General features: G+C 35.7%; 1 long non-coding RNA gene across 2 annotated transcripts; it reads left to right on the forward strand.

Annotated features, from left to right (window-relative positions):
• Positions 1 to 11857: 11857 nt before the first annotated feature.
• On the forward strand, positions 11858 to 13028 carry LOC107088408. Of its 2 annotated transcripts, XR_001481376.1 has the most exons (4): positions 11935 to 11979; positions 12082 to 12130; positions 12484 to 12623; positions 12712 to 13028. It is a non-coding gene; the product is annotated as an uncharacterized LOC107088408 (long non-coding RNA). The 2 variants fall into 2 exon arrangements; XR_001481375.1 differs by lacking the exon at positions 12082 to 12130 and having other exon boundaries at positions 11858 to 11979.
• The last annotated feature ends 5283 nt before the right edge of the window (positions 13029 to 18311 follow it).

Here is an 18311-nt window from a genome sequence, read left to right on the forward strand (position 1 = left end):
AATTTCCCTCTGGGATTATTAAAGTATTTCTGATTCCGATTCTGATTCTGCCCATGACTAGAAACAGTCAATTTTATTTTGTCAAATAAAATGGAACTGAATCAGTTAGATCTTAAATTTACACCTAAAAGGTATGGCATGTTTTTCTGTCTATGGATGGACAGCTTTCAATGATGGATTGAAGACTGGTGTGTCTCGCCTAACAGACCCAAAGGTCACATAGGCGAAGACGACGGAAACATTACACCCCACGGTTTTAAAGGCATTTTATTCCAGGGGGTAGTTGGCACACGTTTATCATAGACATTTGATCCTTAACAGCACATTATCAAGGTTTCCAAAGCAGTTTAAATAACATTCCGTCATTCACAAAAGCAGTAAGCTGCCTTGAAGCCACAGCAGACATGTATTTTTCTCAATGAGGGCTTTTATGACCTAACAAAAGAAATAGATATTTATACTTTGGATCATAAACTGTATTTGTATAATTATCTGTGAAATGACTAAAGTAAATACCTACCAACAAAACATTTAGTTTTGAAGAGCATTGTTTAATTGTTTTGTCTGTCCTAAGAAATGTATCTAAAATCTGAAAAAAAGTGAAGTTGTAATGTTTAGTAAATACTCATAACCAAATAGGAATGATTGCACGTGTCCCTAGTTTTAATTCTTACCACTCGATGTCAGTGTTGCACTATCTTTGTAATATTAGGCTTTCTTTTTTTAAAGAAATCTCTTACTATTGCCAAGCTGTGAGGGGCAGAGAGAGGAGAAGAAAAACACGACTTTTTAAGTTTTATAGACAACAGAACATTACAAAGCATAGCTTTAAAATACTTGTATACAATGGTCTGGGTAAAAATACAAATTTCTGAATGGCTGCAGAGTGGCTAAAAAGCAACCATGTCACAGAAGCATTGTAAAGTTCATTGCCTAATTTTGAATAACAGATACGGTGTTGGGCATTATTCTTTTCTTATGTATTACTAAGAAAAAGACAAGAGAAATTAGCCCATGTTAGGCGTGTTATACCTACCCTTGATTTAAAAATGACTTACGTTGATCCACAGCTTTCAATTTCTGCTAAATAAAAAAAATAACATGAAGACGTTCTACTTTGAGGATGTCTGGATTTGATCAGGATGAATCTTCCTTAGGAGAACAAGGACTGCTCATGAGCATATTGGTCTGTATCATTTATAAAGTCTTAATTTCTCTCGTTGTACCTTTATCATTTTCTTATTTTAATTCCACTTTCTCTTGTGAAAGGTAAAACGCAGTAATCTTGAGTGGAAATATCTGCATAAGAGTACTGCCAATTTGGTCAGTTTATAGATTCTTTAGAACAGGGGGTGCTCATGTCCATTCCTCGAGAGCTACCATCTCTTCTGTATATGATATAATTAAATTTTATTGTCATTACACTGTCACAAGTACAGAGCAACAAAATTAATTATCTGCATTTAACCCATCCCCTTGGGGAGCAGTGCCATTGTGTGGCGCCTGGGGAACAGTGTATTCCTTAGGGACCCAGAGTGGCAGTGGGGGATCAGACTAACCACTAGGCCGCCACTGCCCCCTAACACCTGAATACAAAGGTTCAATCAACTCATTTAGCAGAGGCACGGTAATGAGTAACTCCTTTGATTCAGATGTGTTAAAAATGGGTTGCATCAAAAATTTGCAGGATAATAGCTCTTGAGGACTACTAGACTTTAGCATCCCTGATGTAAATATTCTAGATAATAGGCATGTGTGGGATTTGTGTAATCATTAATATAAAGTTGATTTCTCAACCCTGCATTCTGATACTCAACTATTATAAACACCAAAAATACTCCAGTAAGGTAAATTGAAAATATTAGGAATATTTAATATATATTTCATTGACTGATTGGCCTTCTTGGATTTTGACATGAGGTTGCACTACCAACTTATTTTTTTTATTTTTATTTTATTTTTTTATCCCTTTAAATAGAACACAACTCAAATGTTGTACTACATTTGGAACCATATTTATTTTGCACTGCACTGAACTTTTCCATATTAAAGCCTTTGGCTCTTTTAAACTGGTATCCTTTTCTCCCACACTGTTTACTTTCTTGATCACTGCTGCACTTTATAAATGGAAATGTCCGTTTCTCTGTTGTAAGCTGCTTATTCACTGTTGTAAGCTGTATGCAACAAAATGTTTTGTATACACTGCATATACAAAATAACAATTCTTTCCAAGTTTAAGGTGTATCTTTGTTAAATAGTTTATTTCTGTTCTTAAATGCTTTAATTCCATTGATGTTTCAAAGAATTTCCTTTTGTTTTATTGTTTTAGAATAAGGTTAAACTAATCAACATCAAAAAAGGAATGCAAGAATTGGCTCCGATCAAGTAATTTAAAATAACTACATTCCTTTAGGATACTTTTTTTAACACCTAGTAATTTTTGTTTATTTAAATACAGTATCTGATCTTGGAAATCCCTCCCAAAAATTTAAAAGTTAAAATGTACTTGTCTAATATAAATATTCAGTCTGATTTAACATTAGACTGTGGGAATCAGGTGTGGCTTTTTCCAGTGTCAATATTAATACGTGGTTAGAATGGCAAGGGTTGGACTACAGGCATATATTTAAAACATTTTTATATTTTGCCATGGATGCCTAGCCTTTTCAAATGAGTAGCTAAATGTAGGTTTGCAAATGCAACACTTACTCAAACATCAACGATAACAATATTCAGTTGCATTCTGGTTTTTTTGTAAATTGTTTTCAGCGAGTGTTTATATGCCCCAACGAATACCAATATTTATGCTTTGAGTCATCATATTATTTGTACTTTTTAGTTTAGTTTATTTATGTAACACCAATTTACAACATGCATTAGCTAAAGGCATTTTACAGAAACAATTCAATCAAATCACCTAGACAAATTGGTTAAAGGTTTTATGTCTAAGAAAGCACAACTGATTGCATCAAGTATTTGACTTTACAGCATTCACTCTGCCTGGATGAGCCAGAGTAGTATTAGTAAACATCCCCTTACATGGTGTCAATGCCGCTGCACTACTCCTGCGCTCCGAGCATGCACACAGTGACAGTGGAGAGTCATCAACTTATCTGTACCTTTAAGTTTAGTTTATTTATGCACCACCAAGGATAATCATTAAAGATTATGATTTCTATTCTTTAAACATTGGAATAATTAGAGCATTTTACAAAATTTCTGTTTAATGCAGACAATGTACCGAAATGTACGTACATTTAAAATAAAAAACACCCCACCCCCAGACAAACACATGTTGCAACAGATGTAATACCACAGAATTCCTTCAGTTGTTGAAAATGACATTTCTACCAGCCTAAGCAGGTGTCTTTACATGGCCTTTGGCTGTTCTGAGGTATTTTCACTCGGTTCACTGAATAACTTGAGTTGTCTTTTTGTATAATAATATATTTGCTCAAAGTTACATGCCATTTATAGATGCATGTAATGGCATTAACGGATGAATGTAAAAACCTTTGGCATCTTAAACTTTTACGCACGGATAAGCCAAATTTAAAGAAACAGGAAAAAATGTTATCCTAATATTATAAAAAATTTTGAGCTTTTTTCAATTATATCACAAAATGATGCCGTGAAATTGAAGAGTTGTCCTACAATACATATGCAGGAGTGGCTCGCATCATCTAATTTACAAATAAGTTGAGACATTTACTTTGGGATAATTGTTTTAACACCTTGTAATCTTTCTTCATGTGAGCCTTGGAATTTGGAAAGAAAAACATGTAAACATTAACATGTACTTGCCTAATATAAATATTCAGTCTGATTTAACTTTAGACTGTGGGAATCAGATTATGGCTTTTTCCTGTGTCAATATTAATATCTGGTTAAGATGTTAAGGGTGGGGCTACACGTATATGTCATGATCCCTACACTAATAGCTGACCTAATTGTTAATTTCACTCACCTGCCTAACCCTTCCCTTTACTAATACGCATTCATCTTATCCACCTGCTCCTGCGGCTTTCTATACAGCTCAGACAAGCTATCAGGGCCAGATAATTATATATGTTTGTTTGTTTGAGTTTTTAGTTGGAGATCATGGCTGATTTCCATGGTTCTTGTGCCTCTTGTTCTCACAAGTCAGTGGTTAGAGAGGGTTTTTTGTCTAGTCTTGGTGTTTCCTGATCATGTCCTTGCTCTTGTCTGCTGAAGTTGCCCTGTTCCTGTTTTGGCTCATTGGAGGGAACTAAAGTTCAGTGGTTTTCCTGGTACCGTGTCCTGATCTGCCTCTCAACTGCTGAACCTACCTGTTTCCATCTGAGGATGTCTGCCTGAGCTCTCAAATGAACTCATGGAACACTGAACCTGCCTGAGCGCTCTGTGGATTCCTGGAACCCTGGATCTGTGTGTTCCTGTTCTGATCAGAGCCCCTGACCGGGCTACAGACTTCTGGATCTCAAAACTGTTCCTGACCTGGTTTAAACTTCTACCTGTTCACTGGCGGCATCGAGGACACTCTGGGTGGCTCCCGCCGCATCTCGTTTTGCATTCCATCGGCTAGATTTATTTAAAGTGACAGATCTTTAGTCAACAGCTAGGGCATCTAAGACAGGAACCACTGCAGGAAGAAAACACAGACTAGTCACCATGTCAATCTGGCTGAGAAAGATTATGAATGTGTGAGTCACTAACCTGGTCTTAAAGTTCAATTCGTGCTCAAAGGACGAGTTAAGGTCCAGCCAGTCAGCTTCAAGACACTGCGGGTGCTGTCCTGAGAGTCCCATGCCACTGTAGCCCCAGAGGTCGGAGGACAGGCAGGAGATCAGATCTGACCAGACAAAGGAAGGCAGGATATTCCAGAGGGTGAAGCAAAAGCCGGTGTCACAGATGTACTGATTGAGCACCAGGAGTTCAGAGGTTCAAAGAGTTTCCGGGGAGAAATCCAGGACAGTGTCAGGAATTAGTTCAAAGTTCGGTACAAAGGCTGAAATCCAGCAGGAATCTAAGGATAGGTGAAGCAAAGAGATCAGAATGGGAACAGGCAGGGCAGAACTCCAAAGGCAAAACGGTTAAGGATCAGGGAATCAGAACACAATCAGGTACGCTAGAGAAACTCTTACCAAAGGCCTGAGAATAATCTGGCTCTGATGACTGGTTAGAGGGCTGGTGAAATAGAGGCAAGAGCAGGTGGATCACATGAACAGTAATGAGAAACTGGGCAGAGCTAGGCAGGTGAATGAAATGAATAATTAAGCCAAGCATCTGCGCCAAGATCATGAGATTTGCAAGTGCAACACTCATTTAAACATTAACAAGAACAATATTCATTGGTTAAAAGTATTTTTATTTAAGGAAACACAGCTGATTGCATCAAGTAGTTGACTTTACAGGATTCACTCTGCCTGGATAAGCCAGATCAACAGTCAATACACTACTCAAAAAATTAAAGGAGCACTTTGTAATCAGAGTATAACATCAAGTTAATTAAACTTCTTGGATATTGATTTGGTCAGGTAAGTAACAGAGGGGGTTGTTAATCAGTTTCATTTGCTTTGGTGTTAATGAACTTAACAACAGGCCGTGTATAGATGCATATTATTGCTTGAATGGATGAATGTAAAAACCTTTGGCATCTTAACATTGTATGCATAGGTAACCCAAAATTTAGAAAATAGGTAAAAATGGTTATCCTAATATTTTTGAAAATGTTCAGCTTTTTTCAATGATATCAGAAAAATTATGCAGTGAAATTAAGGAATTGCTCTACAATATATATACAGGAGTGGCTCGAATGAAGTAATTTTAAATAACTAAAAGTGTTTACTTTGGGATAAATTGTTTTAACACTTAGTTATCAGTGTCAATTTAAACCTCTGGATTTGAAAACCCCAAAACAATTTAGAAATTAAAATGTACATGCCAAATATAAATATTCAGTCTGATTTAACTTTAGACTGTGGAAAACAGGTTGTGCCTTTTCCTGTGTCAATATTGTTACGTGGTGAAACTGCTTGGGCTACAGGCAGGTATTTAAAAAATCTTATTTTTTTTCCATTGATGCTTAGCCTTTTCAAATGAGTAGTCAAATGTGGGTTTTCCAAGTGCAACACTCAATCGAACATCAACAAAAACAATATTTAGTTGCATTTAGTTTTTTAATAGTAAACTGTTTTCAGCAAGTGTTTAGATGCCCTAATAAATACCAATATTTATGCTTTGAGTCTTCAACCTATCTGTACATTTAAGTTTAGTTTATTTGTACACCACCAATTTAAAAACTTCCTTACCTAAAGGCATTTTACAGAAATAATTCAATCAAATCACCTAGAGAGGTTATTTAAAAGTTTTATATCTAAGGAAGCACAGCTGATTGCATCAAGTAGTTAACATTACAGGATTCCCTGTGCCTGGATGAGCCAGATCAACAGTGAGTATCGTATCCCCTTGCTTGGTGTCAAAACCTTTGCACTAATCCCTCACTCTGAGCATGAAAACAGTGACAGTGGAGAGAGAAACTCACTTAAAGAGGAAGAAATCTCTAGTAGAACCAGGCTCAGTGTAAGCTGCTTAGAGTTGAGGCAGACGTGGGTATGAGGAAACCAATAAACAGACACACAAAAGGAACATAGAAAAAAATTACAATATGTGTCTCTGTTTGGGAAACAAACTGTTGAGCACATCAGCACTGTGTTTTACCCTCCAAAAAGATGAAAGAAAGCACATATGTGGTAATACATACGGTACGCTTTTAATGTGGAAATACTTTTAATTGCGAGACAGCAGCGATGGGCAGTAGCGCCGCTACATGTAGCGAAGCTATTAGTTTAGCTACATTTTCCAGTAGCTTGACCGTAGCGTTGCTGCTTTATTTATCAAGTAACTTTCCAGTAGTGACGTTATTGTTTTTATCAAGTAGCGACGTAGCGTCCACAAACGCTACAAAATCCAGTAAAACTAAGTAATGAAACCAGGTTTTCTATTTTTGAAACAACAATCGGAGTTATTCGTTGGACATTCACGCATGAGCCTCTATTCTGCCTCTCCTGTCTGTGTCTACGAAACATGCGCATGCGTACTGCAGTGGAACTCAAAGAATGACACACACAGACACATGCAGACACACAGATCAACACACACAGGATGGAGGAGGAAACAGGAGTAGAGCGAGAAGAGCAGCCAATTGTCGCTACCACACCGTGGCCTTATCTTCAGAGATTTTGAAACTTGTTGAATCCTCTGATAAAAAGTACGTGTTCAGATGTTTTAAGGCTTATTTGCACAGATAAGATTTTTTAGGTATGGAGGAACAGCTCTCCCATGTATAAAAATAAATACATAAATAAATACATGCTCAATAAATAAATAAGCATTCAATGAATTACCCCCCAAAATACAATGAATAAATATGTAGGTAGAAATTAAATTATACAGTGAGACATAAATGTATATATATATCTTAATTAGCTTCTTTATTTTTTCACCTTTTCTGTAAACAGTTTCATTTGTTACTTGAATCTACTGTTTAATTGAGGTCTGAAGAAGTTTTTTCTAAGGGAGACCTTAAAGAAATAAGATGCCTTTTGTAGGGTTTTGTTTTCCCTAGAGATGTCCATTGAATGCAAACTCATAGCCATGTCTCGATGTGTAGAACACTACACAGTACATTTAATTTGGTTCTAAAAACAGCAGATTGTTTATTTTTTTTGTCTACTAGTAATTACTTTTTTTTTTTTTATATGCTGATCATAAAGCAATTTTTACACTGTGTTATGTCATTGGCTGATCTTTAATAAATATTTTAACCAGTGTGTCAGACTCATTTTTGAATTGACATTAGCTTGGTACGTTAAGTAGCTTCTGATGTAGTTAAGCTACTGTTAACACATTAGTGTAACTTAGCTTGCTATAATTCTTTAGGTGGTAGCGATAGCTTAGCTCACTGCACTGGACAAGTAGCTTGCGCAACACTGCGACACAGTCAGCGCCTGAAACACTGCTTATTTTCAGAAAATCAGCACTGCGTTTTCCCTTCCAAAATGATGTAGATAAAACTATGCTGGAAGTTTTGATAAAAGTATGTACAAGTTGGATATGAGATGGAAAGATTAACTTCAGATCATTTATAATTAATCTTTTTCCTGGGCCATTTCTATTTGATTACAGAAGATGGTAGAATATTATATCCAAACATTTACTGATTCTTACAAAATACATAAAATTGAAGTTTTCCTCTTTTGGTTCAGTTAGGATTATGATTTCTATTTTTTAAACATCAGAATAATGAGAGCAATTTTGCAAAATGTCTATTGAACGCAGAAAACATAGAGAATTGTACGGTATGTACATTACATATAAGTACACCAACCCAGACAAGCATGTTTCAACAGATGTAATAGCTCAGTAATCATTCACTCATTTAAAATGACATTTTCACCAGCTTAAGCAGGTGTTTTCTCACGTTCTTTGGCCTTTCTCCTGAGGTGTTTTCATTTAGTTCTCTGGAAATCTTAAGTTGTTTTCTTGTACAAGAGTATGATTGCTGGAGAGTTAGATGCTGTTTATAGATGCATATAATTGCTGGAATTAATGAATGTAAAAACCTTTGGCATCTTAAACTTTTATGCATGGATAACCCAAACTTAAAGACATCTGTGAAAAAAATGTTATCCTAATATTTTGGAAATTTTTCAGCTTTTTCAAAGATATAAAAAAAAAGAATGCAGTGAAAACGATTAATTGCTCTACAATACGTATGCAGGATTTGCTCGAATTAAGTAATTTTAAATAAATAAAAGCGTTTACTTTGGTATGAATTGTTTTAACACTTAGTTATCATTGTTCATTTAAACCTCTAAATTGAAAACCCCAAAACAATTTAAAAATTAAAATCTACATGCCATATATAAATATTCAGTCTGATTTATAAAAATTCAATCTGATTTAACTTTAGACTGTGGAAAACAGGTTGTGCCTTTTTGCTGTGTCAATATTGTTACGTGGTGAAACTGGCAAGGGTTGGGCACCAGGCATATTTTTAAAAAATCGTATCTTTTTTTCATGGATGTCTTTTCAAATGAGTAGCCAAATGTAGGTTTTCCAAGTGCAACACTCAATCAAACATCAACAAAAACAATATTTGGTTGCATTTAGTTTTTTAATAGTAAATTGTAAATTCAGCAAGTGTTTATATGCCGTAATGAATACCAATATTTATGCTTTGAGTCTTCAGGTTATCTGTACCATTAAGTTTATTTATGCACCGCCAATTTAAAACCTACGTTACCTAAAGGCATTTTAGCAAAACATTTCAATCGAATCACCTAGAGAGGTTATTTAAAAGTTTTATATCTAAGGAAGCACAGCTGATTGCATCAAGTAGTTAACTTTACAGGATTCCCTGTGCCTGGATGAGCCAGATCAAAAGTGAGTATCCCCTTGCTCGGTGTCAATACCTTTGCACTAATCCCTCACTCTGAGCATGCAAACAGTGACAGTGGAAAGAAAAATGAACTTAAAGAGGAAGAAATCTCTAGTAGAACCAGGCTCTGTGTAAGCGGGCTAGTGTTGAGGCCGACTGGGGTATGAGGAAACCAATAAACAGACACACAAAAAAAACATTGAAAAAAATGAAACAAAAATATTGTCTACATAAAAATGTAATGTTAAACAAGCTCAATAGGTGTCTCTGTTATGAGAAGAAACTGTTGAGCAAATCAGCAGTGTTTTCCCCTCCAAAAAGATGTAGACAAAACTATGCTGGAAGTTTTGCATAAAAGTATGTACAAGGTGGATAAGACCTGAGATGGAAAGATTAACTTCAGATCATATATAATGGATCTTTTTCCTGGGCCCTTTCTATTTGATTACAGAAGATGGTAGAATATTATATCCAAACATTTACTGATTCTCTTACAACATCAGTACATAAAACTTAACTTTTCCTCTTTTGATTCAGTTAGGATTATGATTTCTACTTTTTCAACATCAGAATAATTAGAGCATATTTAAAAAAAAAATTCACTTGAATGCAGACCATGTTCTGACATGTAAAGCAAACATGTTGCAACAGATGTAATAGCACAGGAATCCTTCGCTAGTTGAAAATGACATTTCTAACAGCTTAAGCAGGTGTCTTCTCACGTTCTTTTGTTCCGAGGTGTTTTCATTCAGTTCTCTGGAAATCTTAAGTTGTTTTCTTTTATAAGAGTATGATTGCTGGAGAGTCAGATGTCGTTTATAGATGGATATAATTGCTTGCATGGATGAATGTAAAAACCTTTGGCATCTTAAACTTTTATGCATGGATAACCCAAAATCAAAGAACTATGGAAAAAATGTTATCCTAATATTTGGAAATTTTTTTAGCTTTTTTCAATGATATAAAAAGAATACAGTCAAACTGAAGAATATCCCTACCAGCCATATGAAGGAGTGGCTTGATCAAATAATTCAAGTAAACTAGACCCATTTACAGTTATTTAGACTTTGGGATAAAATGCTTCAACACAACTCTACTCTTAACCATAGCCCTGTGCTCCTCTATGAATCTTTCTGTACTTCTACCTCTTTTCTTTCACCACTGATTCTGACTAGGGATTTTCCTCTGAAGAACTTACTGTCATAATGATGATAACTGTAATATTGTCTCTACTTTGTAAGACGCTTTGGATTAAAGTACCTACTAAATTTATAAACATATAGAAAGTAATTTTTGTGCATGTAGACCTCTGAATTAGGAAAACCCTAAAGCAGTTGAAAAAAGAAATGTAATTCGCGTATTTAGATTTTAGTCTTATTTAATTCAAACTGTTAAGGTAAATTGAGAATATTTAAAGAAAAATATGTCATGAAGTTGGTATTAATTATTAGCTTACTGTAGGACATTAATTTGGTTAATTGCAATAATTTAGTATGATGCTAAGGAACACTATTATAGAATTATTGCTGTTAAATTTGAGACATAGTTTAGATCCCTTTATGACATCCTTTTTTAACTTTTAAGTTTCAAAGAAATCTGTTGCTGCCTGAGATCAGAACCTCCGGCAGCATATCTCAGGTAACAGAGTTCAAGGGTCCTGGTTTTTTAAATTTTCTTTTTAGGAGCGCTCATACTGTACCATAATTTTCTTCCAAGCCTGTTTCATGAGTTTATTTCTTAAATCATTTTGTTGAAGCATGTTTGACTTTCATTTCTTTTATTTATTTTCATATAATACTTATCAATTACTTTTATCAGATTTAAGTTATTTCTCTTACCATTGTGTGGTTTTCTTTAATGAAACAAGGTGTACCAACTATCTTGTTGATTTGTGTATTAGGAAATTTCCTGTCATAAACAGTTTAGGTGGGAGTTTTCTGTATCATTTTTATTCAGTGTCATGATTTATAATAGGCTTTTTGCAAACATTTACTCTTTTCTAAAACATGGTACTTACTTTTACACTTGTGTGAATGATTTTTCTAAAAATTTCCTGCAACAGTTTTCGAAAAGTTGTTTCGACTAAGCTTGTCCTTATCAAGATCTTTCTGTAATACTGATTTAGGCAGTTTAAGGTAAGGTAATTCTTTAATCTGATTTTTTTTTACGGCATATAATTTGTAAAATAACATTGCAATCAATGCTATGTATTGATGTGTTTGTATTTATTTGTTATTACTTTTGTGATGTGGTCAAATTAAGCAACTATCCCCTCTAAAGGGCCTATTGAGAGAAAGATACAAGTTAAAAGATAGAAGTTTAGTCACTGAAAAACAACATTTCTATCAGTCTCAGAATGCTTTGATTACTAAAAACAAGAAAAAGCAACAAAAAAAAATCAAGGTGAGTACAATCTTAAAGAAATGAGGAAGTTGGTGGGGATTGGGTGGTGCTTGGAGCCAAGGTGTCCGAGTTTGCTTTAAAAGGGCCTCCTCTATGCGCTCTCCTCACACATCCAGCTCTCTTCCTCAGGCTCTACTGCATATCCATACAGACTGGTAAGAATAAAAAAGAAGCATATTTGCTTTTTATGACTAGATAGCTACAGCGTTAGCAGTCTTCAGATCACATTTGACTGAGAATGATTGATTACATTACAGTAATTTGTTGAGTGCAAATCCATAGAAGAACCAACTTAAAACTTACCTTGTGAGTACTGTTTTTATCAGTTTAGAAAGCTACAGTGAAAATACTGTATAATGAATTAATATTTGATAAGGATAAATCAACTCAATGCAAAATAAATATACACTGATCAGTAGAAACCTGTACATTAGCCATACTTTATCCCACACTCAGCTGTGTTATCTGGTTAAGAAGGTCATGAGTTTAAGTTTTTGCTCATTTGATAACTATAAAATCTTTCCCCATCTTTGTGAGTAGTTCTATAAAGGTTTACACTAATAAAGGATTAACCACACTTAGATTTTCATGACAAAACAATATATTGTTTTAGCTGATTTTCAACCACAAATATAAACTTAAATGATTTGTTGTTTTAGCTGCCATGGCTGGGATTGAAGAAGCAATGAAGATTCTCAGGAAGCCCTTCGATAAGTATGCAAAGAAAGATGGAGACAAAAAGACTCTTTCCAAGCGTGCATTCTCTAGTCTGCTAAAAGCTGAGTTACCTGAACTTGCTGTAAGTAAACTTTCTATCTTTTTTGTAGCAAACGGTTATAATCCAGTCAAATTCCACAATAACTTAAACATTTTCTTTTATCTGACAGGGAGACAATAAACAACTGAATCATATGTTCAAAGAATTCGATGAGGACGGTGATGGCACCATTAGTTTTTCCGAGTACCTCCAACAAATTTCTGAATTAATGGTCCTTATGGGATTCTTTGAAGATCTTTAAAGGCTCTTTTTTTTTCATTCAGTACTGGATAAAGCAGATCTAACATCCTGAACACCTTCAGTTATCCTTAGAAATGGCAACATAATCTTTGTTGTAAGAATGAGCAACTTGAAGTTGTACCTAATATGGACTTCTGTCTATATAACAATGCTGAATGAAAGAGGAAAAATAAAACATTTTTAATGCTGCAATATGTTTCTGTGTGTTGATTCCATAAAGTAAGAATGCTTATCAAATTAGACAACCCCCTGTCCCCCTTTAAAAATACATGCATCCTCTTTTATAAACCTAAAACTATGCATCTTTTAAAATTTGTATAATTATAAAACGAAATGCCTTAAGAATATCTACGGAAGAAGAATTCGCCACGTTAACTCAATATTACCCTCTGCGGGACATGACACCATGCAGATTGATTATTTTTATACAGAGCCAAGTGACAGACATAAATAGTGTAACTGAATAATGATACATCATTTTCCTGCAGCTCTTCGGGATATTTTACTCCCAACTGATGTACAGACTTAAACATTTTTGATTGTTCACTTTGACCCTCATTCAAAGTTCATGTAGACAATTTGTGAAGATTAGTTTAGTCTGTCATTTGAACAAATAAACTAGAGGTAAAATAGTGACCAAGTAAGCCTTTTATCATCCAAAGGACATCTACAGCAGAGGTCACGGATTAGCAGACGAGGGTCTGGATCGGGACCCACCTGCTGGCTAACCCGGACCCAACCGGATACAAAAAATGTATAAATTACTGCATGTTGTCCGAAAATAGTGTCTAATTTCACTTGCACAGCTTCTCCCGTTAAAAAGGTAAAGCCCTCCGGAGCGTCCGGCACCAGGCTACACGTGATACAAATTAGCCAATGAGCTGCTGTCAGTCAGGGTTGCTGCTGCAAACTACTTTTAGACACATCAGGAAAACCTGTGGCAAGCCAGGCGATGGGGAAGAAGGAGAAGACGATGAGAAAAAGAGAACGGAGAGAGTTTGGACTGCTGGAAGAACTGCGGGGAACTAGTGAAAGAAAAGAAATGGGGTGCTCAAAGATGAACCTGCACATTTTGAATGTGTTTGGCTCAACCTACTGGTGTGAAGCAGGATTCTCCACCATGACCATAATCCATAATAAATAACAATCCAGGCTCACGAAGGAGCACCTTGATATGTGCTTTAGAATGGCTTTGTTGCCAATCAAACCTAGGTTTAAGAGCCTTGCAGGGCAGCCTAAAGACCACGTCTATCATTAAGCCATAAAAAAGAAAGAAAAAAAACAAAAACAAATGGTCATTTTAGGTGTTTTGTGAAATATTTAAATCATTTAAACACTTTAGATTTTAAAATAGAAAAATGCTTTATTTTTTTATATTTTTTTTATTTAGAAATTCAATGTATAACATGAATGCAGAAACACCTGCATTTTTATTTCAATGTTAAATGCTGTTTAAAGTAACAAATTTTAATTGAAAATGTCTCCGGACCTCTGCTGGTTGTTCATTTTCTTTATTCGGACCCCGCTGATTTTTAGTTGGTTACCCCTGATCTATAGGATTAAAAGACTAATGTCCAAGCAGGATCTAGAAAAACTCATTCATATGTTTATCTTTAGTAGACATGATAAATACAACAGTCTCTTCATAGGGTTGCCTTAAAGTCCATCAGACAGCTGCAACTGATCCAAAACCCTGCTGCCCTTGTTCTCACTAGAACTAAGAAAGTAGAGCTCAACAGTCTGGTTTTGAAGGTCTTGCACTGACTCCCTGTATCTCAGATAATGGACAATAAAAGCCTTCTGTTAGTCTATAAATCACTGAATGGATCAGCACCTCAATACATAACATATTTGTTGTCAGAGTACCAGCTCCCCAGACCACTCAGGTCTTCTAGTTCAAGCCTACTCTGAACACCCAGAAGTAAAACCAAACATGGAGAAGCAGCATTTAGGTCCTATGATCCACTTATCTGGAACAAACTCCCAGAAGTCTGTAAAAGTGATAAAAGCCTGAGTTCTTTTAAGTCAAAGTTAAAAACACATTTGTGTAGAACTGCATTTGACTGTTAAACTGTTAACTGAGGTATCAATAGTTTCAGATTGTGATCCAACTGTTTTATTTGCTTTACCACCTGCTTGTACCATGTTTTTGTCTGTATTTGCTTTTAAAAAATTCTTCTTCTATTTAATTTTTTCAATCATGTAAAGCACTTTGAACTGTCCTTGTACTGAACTGTGCTATAAAAATTGGTTACTAGTTCATAATGATCCTGTTTGTTCCATAATGTTCTCTAACAGCTTTTAAGTTCTCCTAACACCGAATGTCTATAGAAGATTCAAAGAGGTAAGATTTTTTATTTAATGTTTGTTTGTTTGTTTATTTCACTAAAACTGCAACAAGACAAATGGATCCCGTAAAAATTCAAAAAATATCCACTGGACTTGGTAGGGACCTACCCGCCCCAGCCGGTGAACAATACCTCCTTAACGACCAACCCTTAACAATCATAGACAGGTTTCAGGTATTATAGGGGGCCCCCCCCCCCCCCCCTTAATGGCAATCCCCCCTTTAACGACCGACCCCTAGAATCATAGACAGGTTCAGATATTACAGGCTAACGATGGAACTAACGACCCATTCATCGGTTACCATTGCATGTTTCCAAGCGATACAAGGCGTTGTCTATGTAAGACTCAAACTCACTGCGGATCCAGACATTTGAATTGAGAAAGCTTCCTGGAGAGGTGGCGAAACGTCTTCAAATCTTGAAAACCAAGTCCAGTGGATATTTTTTGAATTTTTACGGGATGACTATGACCTGGATGACTGAGAACCTTCATCAGCAAGACAAATGGATGCAATAAGATTATAAACATTTAATTGTTCATTTAAGATGCCGCACTGTTGCTTTATTCCTATTAGCAACAGCTTCTAATCAGTGATGATGTCTACCATTGTAGTTGAGATGCTAAAATATAACAGAAGGCATGTTTCCATTGAAAAGCATTTTATTCAATGTTTCCTCCCTTATGAACATTTCAGAAGACTTTTTTACTGCCTGTGTATGGTCGTCTGCGTCAGTATCCTACAGATAGTTGGCTGAAAAAGGATATGATAATGTTGTGTTGTGTAGTGAGTGTCCTCCCGTAACATCATCAATGACCCCTTACATCCCCACCATGGACTGTTCTCCCTGCTGCCCTCTGGGAAGAGACTTTGCAGCACTCGCTGCAGGTTCTGCAACAGCTTTCTTCCCGCTGCCATCAGACTGTTGAAACTCTAATCACATCACAAATCGAGACTCTTCATCACACTGTAAACATATTTGCACTACATGGTGAATTTTCAAATCCCTTTAAATAGAATTCAACTCTGTGTTCAACTGTATTTTGCACAATATTCATTTATTTATTTTGCACTGCTCTGAATCTTCCACATCAATGCCTTTTGCACCATGTCTCTTCCACACTGTTTACATTTTGATCACTCCTGCACTTTAAAAATTGAAAAGTTCATTTCACTGCTAAGCTGCTCATTCACTGTTGAAAAAGCTGTATGCATCAAAATTTTATTTTGCATACACTCTGTGTATAGAAAATGACAATAAAGTTTGCACATGAAATAACCAATGCAAGTATGTACATTAGTATGTGGGATTAAGACGTTGTTGTCTAGCTAAGCTACGAACATGTATTGCATAATTGAAATATATGTTATGTATATATATATAGCAGTCTTGATGGTTTTAAAATACCCCTTAATCTAAACCCTTACTGAATCTTTTCTTGGGATTACTTGTTCTCATTTTATTAAAAAAATAAGAAAACAGTTAATAAATGTCCATATTTTTTGTTTCCTCATGTCGTTTCAGGGATAGCTTATTTTTGACTTGTTAAAGACTTGAAATCTAAAACACAGGACTTTGATTTGACGTGAGACTTCTTAGTCTTTAACTTGTGAGTCAACTTGAGACTTTCCCATCTGTACTTTACTTTTGTCATGATCGGTTTAAGGTATGTGACCCACACACAGAGAACACACTCAGAAAACACGGGAAAAAGTGTAACAGGTTTATTTGTTATAATGTGTACAGGAGTAGGATCTGGAACTCAGTGGACTGGTGAACCGGCCGAAGGTCTAAGGGGAGACCACAGAGATCAGTTCAGGGACCGTAGGAAATTTGACTGTGACCTGAATAAAGCTGGAGCGGGACTCACGTCTGAGGGGGTTCTTGTCAATCCTTGAATCCAGTCTGTGTGGGATTTTCCCAGAGAAGAGGGAACTCGTTGGAGAGTGGACAGGTAGACATACGTTGGACCCAGAGGAGTAATGGAGCGGACTGTCACTTGGATTTCCGATGGGAACTTAAACAGGAACTTGAACTGGCAAACACTCTGGCCTCGAGGTAGTGACAGACCACTGCTAAAATACTCCTCCAGTAATGAACCAACGAGCTGCATGTGTGCAGGGAGGCACAACGAGGATACTCAATAATGGGCAATATAAGATCTAATATAGCTATGAACTGGCATGGAAATAATGTTTACACTGACTTCATTCTGATCATTAAGGAAATCCAACAGAGTTTTGAACTGACTGTGTGGCTACACTCGTGTGGCCTTGCAAGCACTCAACACACCATTCCACTACAGATGAGTACAAATACATTGAAATCTTGTGTGCTGTACTTACACAATAAAATGTATCTAAATAACATATTTTCTTTCAATTATATAATGTGTTTATCCAAATGTTACTGTAGTGTTCCACAAGGTTCAATTTAAGAATACAGAATCTGTATTGTTATTTTGGACCTACAATGCAATTTCTGTTGAGACACTCTGCTCAGAACACACATGTATAGAACACAAACAGAATTAAAACAATTTCAAAATAAATGAGCATCTTTAAAAGTGTTCCTCAAGAAGTAAGACATAACAAAACATAAACATTTAATGGAACAGGAAAGTTGGAGCACTAATAGCGTCTGTAACAACCCAAAACCGAAGTATGGGATAAATGCATGGAGATATAGCATTATTTATTTACATTAAGTGCAGCTCATGTTAAAGCAGCCTTTTAGAGAACATTAGTCATGAAATGGACTATTGTGGATCTAGAGGGGGATGATTGCCTTCACAGCCCAGGGGGAAAACTGTTTTAAAGTTTGTTCTGTATTTAATGCAGCTAAACCATCTTCCCAATGCAAGTGGGACAAATAGCTAATTGACTTCCTGTGCTTTTTTATTTAGACTTATTACCATATAGTGGTGTCATCAGAAAATATGACATATAAACGTCTATTTTATCTATATATAACGGTTATAATTGATGATGATCAGTGGTATCAAATGTACACATATTTGTTACTTAAGTAGAAGAATAGATACTGCAGTTTAAAAACACTCTGGTCAAAGTTGAAGTATTAACTTGATCTCTACTCAAGTAAAAGTGAAAAAGTATGTGCT

Source organism: Cyprinodon variegatus, unplaced genomic scaffold (genome assembly GCF_000732505.1).
Source record: "Cyprinodon variegatus isolate N-32 unplaced genomic scaffold, C_variegatus-1.0 Scaffold217, whole genome shotgun sequence".
NCBI classification, from domain to species: Eukaryota; Metazoa; Chordata; class Actinopteri; order Cyprinodontiformes; family Cyprinodontidae; genus Cyprinodon; species Cyprinodon variegatus.